Genomic DNA, 11882 nt, shown 5'->3' with positions numbered 1-11882 from the left:
TCGATGTAAGCTGCCAAATTTTTTCATGTGACTTCTTTTTAAGAACGAAAAAGGTTGCAGAAAATTGAGACTTTTTTCTTTCAATATCTTAATGCTTTATAGCAATTAAAAATCAAGTTACACAGCTAGTTATACAGCTCATTTCCTGCCTACTTTTTAGTTCTATCATTTGTACGACGAAAAGAAAATCTCTTTAAGATCTTTCAAAAGTCCACAGTCATTCTCAGAAATCTACACACTTGTAAGTATAGCCAAACACATGTAAAATGTAAGAAACACTCTGCTGTTTTTCCTTTTACTTAAATTAAATCTTGCCTTCAGTTATCTGATGTCTTTATTGAAAATGTTTTTCGTACAGTGTACCTTGGCAGTGTTTCCTCTGCCGCACTTCCTCTCAGATACTTCCAACCTCCCCACACTCCAAACTTAATAACCTCTTTCTTTAAAGTAGAAAAAGGAACAAGAAAAATATTAACCCACGAAAAGTGAAAATCAAATCAAACAGAAGTCCAGTAAGAAAAATGCTAAAACAAAGCAAAGTGAAACAAAAAGTCTCCAAAATACCATTAAGATGATTTTTGTGTCGATCAACTACCATTGGGAATAGAATCTCCCCTGTAAGATGTCCAGTGAGACTTCACAGAAGAAAACTGGTTTTCTCTCTGCCAGGGAGTATTAATTGCAGATAGATTCTTGTTTACGGATGAGACCCATGTCTACATCCCTTTCTCAGTGCAGAAACCCCTTCCAGCTTGAACCTCTGCAGGTCTTGTGCATTCTGACAGCCTTTGTGAGTTCATGTGTACATCAGCCCTGTTGTGTCTGGAAGGCACCATATCCTCAGAGTCATCCATCTTTTAGAATCCTACTCCCCACAGATCCTCCATCTGAGGGGAGGGTTTTGATAAAGACACCCAATTTAGAACTGAGACCTTCAAAGTTATTCTCTGAGCATTGTCCAGTTGTGGGTCTCTGTGTTACTTCCAGGCGACTGCACAAACTTCCCTGACATGAGTGACTGAAGCGCTGATCTACGGCTATCCTAGTCATTAGGAGTCATTTTATTGTGATGCGCACTTAGCAGGATAGCAGTGTTAGGTCTTCCCTCAAGCTCACACCCTATTGAGTCTCAGTTTCTCGGTAACTTCAGTAGTGTTAGGTTCCATTGCATAGAGTGGGCTTTATGCCCATAATGTTTGTGCTGTGACTGAGCCAACATATCTTGCAGACAGATCACTACACTAAGGTTGGGACCTAACTGTATCTGGGTGATACTGATGATTGCCTTTTTCTTTGGTAATGTGCAGAGGACCTTTCCGGTTCATGTCAGTAGGGATAGAACTTCCAGTTAGGCACGAGCTCCACTCCTCCATTTTGATGACATAAATAAGTGTTGTCTTCAGAAATACGGCTTTCCATCAGTCAGGTTGTGGAGAGACTTGGAAATAACCCATGCTGTCTGGAGGTTTCCATGGGACCCCTCTGGCCAATGACTCAACAAGAAGTAGCCTATTCCTGGTGCTAGATATTTAAATTGGTGGCATAAGATAACACACACACACACACACACATACACACAAACACACACACACACACACACACGTATATAAAATTCTTCCACAGTAGTAGTTTTCCATATGATTTTCAAATGCCCTTAAGTGTTATGAGTCCCTAACCTTATTACCACATTTACCCTTCTTTCCCATCACCTCCTTATTTAATCCTCCTAGTTTCACCTTTGTCTCTCTATAATACTATATTTTATTTCCTTCTTCTTGGAAGATTCTGTCCTCCCACTTAGGCTCTTACTAGACCACTAACCTCAGTAGTTATTCAGTTTGTAGCACACATTTCAAAGGTTTAAAAGCTATCATCCACATATAAGAGAAAACATACAATGTAGTCTTTGAGGGTCTTGGTTACTTTACTTGGTTGGTTGTTTCTAGTTCCATCCATTTACCTGAAAGCTTTATGATTTCATTTTTTCTTAATAGCTGAATAGAGTAAGATGAACTCTCAAAGTAGTTTTAATTTTTATTTCCCTGGTGGCCAAGGATATTGAACATTTCTTTGTTTCTCAGCTCTTTGTGTTTCATCTTTTGGGAACTCTCTGCTTAGTTCTGTACCCCACGATTGGAGAGGGGGCTGTCTCTGACTCTGTTGCCTGCTATTGAATCCCCTGTCACCTACATAGACTGCTTGGTTGGGCCTCAGTGGAAAAGGAAAAACTTAGTCCTGCTGGAAGTAGATGTCCCAAGGTGGGCTGGTACCCAAAGGGGGATTGCCCTTCTCTGAGAAGACTGGAAGGAGAGAAAGGGGGGTTGTGATTGGAATGTAATGTGAATTAAAAATATAAATTATGGAAAAACATGTTATTTGTTTTCTTAATGTTCAGGGTTTTTTAGTTAATTATATATTCTCGATATTAACCCTCTATTGGATTTATAATTGGTAAAGATCTTTTTCCGTACTGTAAGCTGCCAATTTCCCCCCAAATAATGGTGTCCATTGCCTTACCAAAGCCTTTCTGCCTCATGGGGTCTCATTTATTAATGGTTGGTCTTATTGTCTATGTACTCAGTGTCCTGTGCAGAATATCCTTTCCTGCTTTAACAGGTTCAAGCATATTTTATCTGACTCATCTATCATACTTAGGCTATCTCATCCTATGCTGAGGTTCTTGATCAACTTGTGGTTAAGCTCTCTGCAGGGTGATAGATTTTATTTATATTTGCTCTTCTGCATACAGCTATCCAAGTTGATTAGTGCCAGAAGTGTATTTCTGCATCTTCGTTAAAAATCTGGAGTCTGTAGGTTTGCGGACCCATGTCTAGATCTTCAAATTGATTCCATTAATCACCACATCTGCTTTAATGTCAATACCTTGGTTGTTTTATTATTATAGCTCTGTAGCACAACTTGAAATCTGAGATGGTTATACCTCCAGTAGTTCTTTTATTATTCAGGATTGAGTTAGCTATTCTATAGTCTGTGTGTGTGTGTGTGTGTGTGTGTGTGTGTGTGTGTGTGTGTGTGTTTCCATATAAAGTTGAAGATTTTCCCTCTCTTAATTTATTTTTAAAACGTGTTGAAATTTTGATCGGGACAGCATTAAGTCTATAAGCACTTGTTAAGCTGACCGTTTTCACAGTGTTAATCCTATTGACACATAGCATGAAAGAATTGTCCATCTTCCAGTGTCTTCAACTTTTTTCTTCAGTGTCTTAAAGATTGTTATATACAAGTCCTTCATTTGCTTGGTAATAGTTACCCCAGTATTTTTAGGTTATTGTGAGAGGTGACGTTTCCCTGATTTCTCAGTCTTTTATTTGTATGTAAGAAGGCTACTGATTCTTGTGTGTTAATTTTGTAATCTGTTACTTTGGTGAAAGTGTCAGTTGTACAAGATTCTTGGTGACGTCTTCTAGAGTCTTTTATATATAAAATCGTGTCATCTGCAAATAAAGATATTGTTCCTTTCCTATTTCTATGTCCTTGATCTCCCTTAGTTCAAGTACTACATTGAATAGAAGTAAAAAGAGTTGACAGCCTTGTCATGTTCTTGATTTTCATGGGAGTGCTTTCAGTTTCTCTCCAATTAGAACGGTGGCTGTGGGCTTATGTAAATAGTTGTTACTATGTTGAGGTATGTCCCTTGTGCCCTTAGTCTTTGTGGTACTTTTATTATGAAAGGATGTTGGGTTTTGTCAAGAGTCTTTTTGCATCTATTGATATTAATTTATGTTTGTTGAAGGATTCCCTGTTCTCTGGGATGAGGCCAATATAATCATGGTTGGTAATCCTTTAATTTGTACTTGGATGCTATTTGCAAGTACTCATTCAGAATTTTTGTGTGATTGTTCATAAATGATAGGGATGTATATAAACTTTCCATTTTCATTGGGCCTTTGTGTAATTTTAATATCAGGGTAATAATGGGTTCCTAAATAGAGTTAGAAACTTTTTTTAGCCTCTATTTTATTGACTAATTTGAGCAGTACTGGCATTAATTTTTCTTTGAATGCCTGGTAGAATTCTGTGCTTAATTCACCTGGTCCTGGATTTAATGGAGGAAGGGGTGATTAAGAGAGTTTTAATAAATTCTTTTATTTTATGGGTTATTAAATTACAAATTGCTTTTTCGATCTTGATTTAACTCTGGTAGTTTGTATATATCATGGAATTCTTCCATTTCTTTTAGTTTTCCAATTTGATGGAGTACTGATTTTTAAAGAATAGCATAAGATTTCTTCATTTCCTTAATGTTCCCCTTCATCTCTAATTTTATAAATTTGAAACTGCTCTTGGCGTCTTTAGTTCATTTGTCTGAGAATTTGTCAATCTTGCTGTTTTGCTCAAGGAACCAACTCTTCATTTCATTCTTTGTAATTTCTGTTTGTTTGTTTCTGTTTTTGTAGATTGCAGCCCTGCATTTGGTTTTTTCTTACTGTCTACTATGTTGGGGCATTATTTCTTCCTGGTATTTAGAGTTTTCACCTGTGCCAGAAAGTTATTAATATGAAATCTCTCATTTATATTTATTTACATAAGAATTTAGTGCTATGAGTTTGCCACCCGTCACTCTCGTGGGTACCATCACACACAGTTTGGGTGTGTTGTGTTCACTTTTTCATTCTACTCTAGAAAGTGTTTAGTTTCTTTCTTTTTTTTTTTCCATCTTTATTAACTTGGGTATTTCTTATTTACATTTCAATTGTTATTCCCCTTCCCAGTTTCCAGGCCAACATCCCCCTAACTCCTCCCCTTCCCCTTCTGTATGGGTATTCCCCTCCCCATCCTCCCCCATTACCGCCCTCTCCCCAACAATCACATTCACTGAGGGTTCAGTTTTGGCAGGACCAAGGGCTTCCCCTTCCCCTGGTGCTCTTACTAGGCTATTCATTGCTACGTATGCAGTTGGAGCCCAGGGTCATTCTTTGGGTAGTGGCTTAGTCCCTGGAAGCTCTGGTTGGTTGGAATTGTTGTTCATATGCGGTCTTAACCCCCTTGAGCTCTTTCAGTCCTTTCTAAGATTCCTTCAACGGGGGTACCGTTCTCAGTTCAGTGGTTTAATGATGGCATTCGCCTATGTATTTGCTGTATTCTGGCTGTGTCTCTCAGGACAGATCTACATCCAGTTCCTGTTGGCCTGCACTTCTTTGCTTCATCCATCTTATCTAGTTTGGTGGCTGTATATGTATGGGCCACAAGTGGGGCAGGCTCTGAATGGGTGTTCCTTCAGCCTCTGTTCTAAATTTTGCCTCCCTATTCCCTCCCAAGGGTATTTTGTTCCCCTTTTAAAGAAGGAGTGAAGCATTTGCATTTTGGTCATCCTTCTTGAGTTTCATGTGTTCTGTGCATCTAGGGTAATTCAAACATTTGGGCTAATATCCATTTATCAATGAGTGCATACCATGTGTGTTTTTCTGTGATTGGGTTACCTCACTCAGGATGATATTTTCCAGTTCCATCCATTTGCCTATGAATTTCATAAAGTCATTGTTTTTGATAGCTGAGTAATATTCCATTGTGTAGATGTACCACATTTTCTGTATCCATTCCTCTGTTGAAGGGCATCTGGGTTCTTTCTAGCTTCTGGCTATTATAAATAAGGCTGCTATGAACATAGTGGAGCACATGTCTTTGTTATATGTTGGGGCATCTTTTGGGTATATGCCCAAGAGAGGTATAGCTGGGTCCTCAGGTAGTTCAATGTCCAATTGTCTGAGGAACCTCCAGACTGATTTCCAGAATGATTGTACTGGTCTGCAATCCCACCAACAATGGAGGAGTGTTCCTCTTTCTCCGCATCCTCGCCAGCATCTGCTGTCACCTGAGTTTTTGATCTTAGCCATTCTCACTGGTGTGAGGTGAAATCTCAGGGTTGTTTTGATTTGCATTTCCCTTATGACTAAAGATGTTGAACATTTCTTTAGGTGTTTCTCAGCCATTCAGAATTCCTCAGCTGTGAATTGTTTGTTTAGCTCTGAACCCCATTTTTTAATAAGGTTATTTATCTCCCTGCGGTCTAACTTCTTGAGTTCTTTATATATTTTGGATATAAGCCCTCTGTCAGTTGTAGGATTGGTAAAGATCTTTTCCCAATCTGTTGGTTGTCGTTTTGCCCTAACAATGGTGTCCTTTGCCTTACAGAATCTTTGCAGTTTTATGAGGTACCGTTTGTCGATTCTTGATCTTAGAGCATAAGCCATTGGTGTTTTGTTCAGGAAATTTTTCCCAGTGCCCATGTGTTCGAGATGCTGCCCTAGTTTTTCTTCTATTAGTTTGAGTGTATCTGGTTTGATGTGGAGGTCCTTGATCCACTTGGACTTAAGCTTTGTACAGGGTGATAAGCATGGATCGATCTGCATTTTTCTACATGTTGACCTCCAGTTGAACCAGCACCATTTGCTGAAAACGTTATCTTTTTTCCATTGAATGGTTTTGGCTCCTTTGTCAAAAATCAGGTGCCCATAGGTGTGTGGGTTCATTTCTGGGTCTTTGATTCTGTTCCATTGGTCTATCTGTCTGTCTCTGTACCAATACCATGCAGTTTTTATCACTATTGCTCTGTAATATTACTTGAGTTCAGGGATAGTGATTCCCCCTGAAGTCCGTTTATTGTTGAGAATAGTTTTAGCTATCCTTGGTTTTTTGTAATTCCAGATGAATTTGCAAATTGTTCTGTCTAACTCTTTGAAGAATTGGATTGGTATTTTGATGGGGATTGCATTGAATCTGTAGATAGCTTTTGGTAAAATGGCCATTTTTACTATGTTAATCCTGCCAATCCATGAGCATGGGAGATCTTTCCATCTTCTGAGGTCTTCTTCAATTTCTTTCTTCAGAGTCTTGAAGTTCTTATTGTACAGATCTTTTACTTGCTTGGTTAAAGTCACACGGAGGTACTTTATATTGTTTGGGTCTATTATGAAGGGTGTCGTTTCCCTAATTTCTTTCTGGGCTTGTTTCTCTTTTGTGTAGAGGAAGGATACTGATTTATTTGTGTTAATTTTATACCCAGCCACTTTGCTGAAGTTGTTTATCAGCTTTAGTAGTTCTCTGGTGGAACTTTTGGGATCGCTTAAATATACTATTATATCATCTGCAAATAGTAATATTTTGACTTCTTCTTTTCCAATCTGTATCCCCTTGATCTCCTTTTGTTGTCTGATTGCTCTGGCTAGAACTTCAAGAACTATATTGAATAAGTAGGGAGAGAGTGGGCAGCCTTGTCTAGTCCCTGATTTTAGTGGGATTGCTTCAAGTTTCTCTCCATTTTGTTTAATGTTAGCTATGGTTTGCTGTATATGGCTTTTAGTGTAAGTGTTTAGTTTCTTGATTTTTGTCTTGACACATTTTTATTCAGTAGTAATTTGTTCAGTCTTCCTGTGTTTCATGTACTTTCTGTTGCTGTTAATATCCAACTCTAATTCGTAGAGGTCACATAGGATTCAGGGTATTATTTCAATTGTTCCACCTCTGTTAAGACTTGCTTTTTGTCTCTGTGTGGGCTTAATTTTGGAGAAATTTCCACGAACTGTTGAGGAGAAAGTGTATTTAGTGGTTAAGTGGAATATTCTGTAGATGTCTGCTAGATACATTTGATTTACGATGTTATTGAACTCCAGGATTTCTCTGGTTTTTCTCTGGATGACAAGTTTGTTGGTGAGAGTTGGGTATTAAAAGCATCTTCTATCACTGCACAAGGGTCAATAGATGATTTATTTATGGTATTGTTTCTTTTATAAAAGGGGACTTGAGTGCCTTATATTTGGTGCATAAATGTTTAGAATTGCAATACCCTTTTAGTAGATTTTTCCTTTGATAAGTATATAGTGTTCTTCCCCATCTCTTGGTTTCATATCTATTTTTCAGAAGCAAGCCACACTTACTTCCTTCTTGGGTTTATTTACTTGAACTACCTTTCCCCATCTTTTTATACTTGGGTGATGTCTAACTTAAGGTCTGTTGCTTGGTTTCAGCAGAAGGATGGAATTTGTTTTCTAAATCAGTCTGTTAGTCTGTGTCTTTTTGTTGGGGAACTGGGAACATTGATATTGAGAGTTATCAGTGGTCAATGTTTATTAGAATTCTTGGATTTGTTGCTGTTGTTGTTGTGGTGTGGGGTTTACTGTTTCTTGTGTCTCAGGTGTGGTTAACGTCGTATGATTGAAGTTTTCTGTATGGTGCTTATATATCTCAGTATGCAACTTCTTCTATAGGTTGGGGGATTTTTTACTATGTTTTTTGTTAAAAATGTTTTCTATGAACTTGACCTTTACATCTCTATTATTTGTAAGTTTTATCTTCTTATAATGTGAAATGTCCTGTATGTTTTGTTACTGGACATTTTTAGACTTAACATTTTTTTTGACCGAGCTATCCATTTCTTGTATTCATGACCTGAAATTCTCTTTTCCATGTCCTTTAATCTGTTAGTGTTATATGTGGGTTCCCTGGTAGACAATGCTTCTGCAGATAGGCAGGTGACCCAAAAGAGTCATGAGATAGTTTAGAAGGAAAGGCTAAGAGGGAGGCCGGTGTTGTATCAAAAGACAGAGTCCTCAGGGAATGGAGGTAGGGTGGGAGGAGGGGCTTCAGCAAATAGGCTGCTACAGGATTAAGAGTAAGTTTTGATAGTTCTGAAAGGAGGACAGGCAGCATAGTGAAAATTGCCTAGCTGTGTGTCAGCCCAGTGTGTTCACTGGAGTTGTGTGAGAAGGGCAGGCTCTGTTATCTTATCCCTGGTGAGTTTGTTAGGGCTCATTCCATCTTTATTCCTCGGGCTTTTAGCAATTTGAGTCTCTGTTGCCATGGTGTTCTCCATTCTAGCTCTCCTGCAAAGGGTGTCTTCAGAGACTTGGAAGTTATATAGTCTCACAGTCTTGCATGTTTCATTGTTAAGATTTCTACTACATGGTACCATAAACAGAACAGAACATCTCTCTTTCCTTCTTGTCACTTCCCAGAACTCCTATCATTCCTGCTTTCTTTCCTTGCCCAGCTTAGGTACAGTGGCTCCATATAGAATGTCCTCTTTTTGGTTAAAAGCTTGTGAGTTATCAACTTTATGGCCTATCTTCATTTTGTCCCATATGAAAAACAAAAACAAGTGTGAGAAGCTACCTACTCACTCTTACATCATGAAACTAACACTGGATATATGCTCCAAAAATTGCAGCATCTCACAATTACTATTGAAGCCATGAGAAGTGGTAAAAAGTCCACATGGATAGAGAGCCACTGGGAGAACGGAAGTGTCCAGCAGTCACACAATATGTGTGATACATCCTATTAGACACTTCTAAAGGATTGAAGGAGCTGAAGTGGCTTGTAACCCCATAAGAACAACAATACCAACCAACCAGAGCTCCCAGGGACTAAACCACTCCCCAAAGACTATACATGGAATGACCCATGGCTCCAACTGCATATGTAGCAGAGTATGTATGGCCTTGTTGAGAAGCCCTTGGTCCTGCCAAGGCTAGACTCCCCAGTAAAGGGGAATGTTATGGCTGGGAGGCAGAAATGGGGGGGTGGTTCAGAACTATGTTGACACAGGGAGCTATGTACAACAGGAGACAACACCTTACAGATCCTTCCCTCCCTCCAGGTCACAGTTAAACTCTAAGCAAATAGGCACTACTCACAAGGAGCTAAAATAAGTCAAAGGGGCTTTGTTGGGAAGATTGACACTTTTATTCAGAGATGCTGATAGTATACCAGAGAACATGGGTGACAAAGAACTCTTATTTCAGCTCACAGAACACAATGGAACCAATGCTGTCAGTCTTTTCCATATCTTAGCATCAGGCAGATAAAGAGATTTTGTTTAATGAATAAAAAGTCGGCACTCAAAATATAGGGATGGTAGATGAAATACTAGCAAGAAAACTATAAGTAATGTACTTAAAACTATTCCATTTTGTGTGGAATTAGGCTCACAGTTTATCAGTAAAGTTTTTACAAATGATATGCTTTAAAATATCAAAGTCTGTGTATTTTCAACATTGTGAAAGTGTCAAGTCTTGTAATTTTCTTTTCAGATATAAATCCAATACTGTCAGTTGTGAATTGAAATATCACTATTGCTGACATTTTAGCTTAAAAACTTACCTGAAAATTAGTCAAATAGCTTACTTATTTATCCAATAAACTCTCACTTAACTACTCTACAAGTATAATTACATGGTAACATTATATTTTTATAAATCTTTTCATTTATAAATGTATTCATAATATATTTTATGAAGAAATTGCCTTGAACTTTTAAAATCATTATATTTAAAATGGACTCTATCATACCAATTTTTTTTGTGAGTGCAGTGAACTTTATTGATGATATTCAAGAGAGAAGGGAGGGCTCCCTAGGCCCTTCCTGTTATTATGGGGGTTTGGGACAGAATTGTGAGGGAGATGCTCAGTGCTAGGGGCTGAGTTGGGATGGGGACTCCTCACCAACTGAGGGCTTCTCTCTTGCTCTCACTATCCTTGCTAGGCTGGGGTGAGTGGTCCAGGGTTTCTCACTCCTTGGAGGACATGTAGGCCATGAGGTCCACCACCTTGTTGCTGTAGCCGTATGCATTGTCATATCAGGAAATGAGCTTTACAAAATTGTCATTGAAAGCAATGCCAGCCCCAGCATCCAAAGTGGTAAAGTAGGAGTTGCTGTTGAAGTCGCAGAAGACTCAACAGCCCAGGATGCCCTTTAGTGGCCCTCGGATGCCTGCTTCACCACCTTCTTAATGTCATCATACTTGGCAGGTTTCTCCAGGCGGCATGACAGATCCACAATGGATACACTGGGGGTAGGAACATGGAAGGCCATGTCAGTGAGCTTCCCATTCAGCTCTGGGATGACCTTGCCCACAGCCTTGGCAGCACCAGTGGATGCAGGGATGATGTTCTGGGCTGCCCCACGGCCATCATACCCCAGCTTTCCAGAGGGGCCATCCACAGTCTTCTGAGTGGCAGTGATGGCATGGACTGTGGTTATGAGCCCTTCCACGATGACAAAGTTGTCATGGATGACCTTGGCTGGGGGGCTAAGCAGTTGGTGGTGCAGGATGCATTGCTGACAATCTTGAGGGCGTTGTCATATTTCTCATGGTTCATACCCATCACAAATATGGGGGCATTGACTGAAGGGGCAGAGATGGTGACCCTTTTGGTCTCACCCTTCAAGTGATCCCCAGCCTTCTCCATGGTGGTGAAGATGCCATAGACTCCACGACATATTCAGCACCAGCATCATTCCATTTGATGTTAGCGGGATCTCACTCCAGGAAGATGATGATGGGCCTCCCGTTGATGAAAAGTTTCCTATTCTCAGCCTTGACTGTGCCGTTGAATTTGCCATGGGTAGAGTCACACTGGAACATGTAGACCATGTAGTTGAGGTCAATGAAGGGGTCGTTGATGGCAACAATGTTCACTTTGCCAGATGCAGAGCAGAAGGCAGCCTCGGTAACCAGGAGTCCAATTCGGCCAAATCTGTTCACACTGACCTTCACCATCTTGTCTATGAGATGAGGCTGGCACTGCACGAGAAGATGCGGCTGTCTCTGGAACAGGGAGGAGCAAAGAGCCACACAGATTTTTAATATAAGATCTTTGCTACATGTTGAGCAATCAGAGGTGTGTTCCTCAGAAACACACTATGTGATGAATGTTAGCATAAAATGTTTGTCTTACTCAATTTCTGCTATTATAACTGAAAACTCGAGTGCAAGTAATTCATAAAGAAAATGTATATAGCTCATGGATCTAGAGTCTAAAAATCCCAAGTAAAGTAGGTACATGAGCTGAGACCTTTATGGAACATCAAAATATAGAGAAAGCACTAGAGGGAAAGGAGATGCAGAAGAGAAACAGGCTTA

General features: G+C 39.5%; 1 pseudogene; it reads right to left on the bottom strand.

Annotated features, from left to right (window-relative positions):
• Window positions 1-317: 317 nt before the first annotated feature.
• Window positions 318-11519, bottom strand: LOC116900848 (annotated as a pseudogene).
• Window positions 11520-11882: the final 363 nt, after the last annotated feature.

Source organism: Rattus rattus, chromosome 5, assembly GCF_011064425.1.
Source record: "Rattus rattus isolate New Zealand chromosome 5, Rrattus_CSIRO_v1, whole genome shotgun sequence".
Classification (NCBI taxonomy): domain Eukaryota; kingdom Metazoa; phylum Chordata; class Mammalia; order Rodentia; family Muridae; genus Rattus; species Rattus rattus.
The sequence above is the reverse complement of the archived record's forward strand: the minus strand, read 5'-3'. Positions and strand labels throughout refer to the sequence as shown.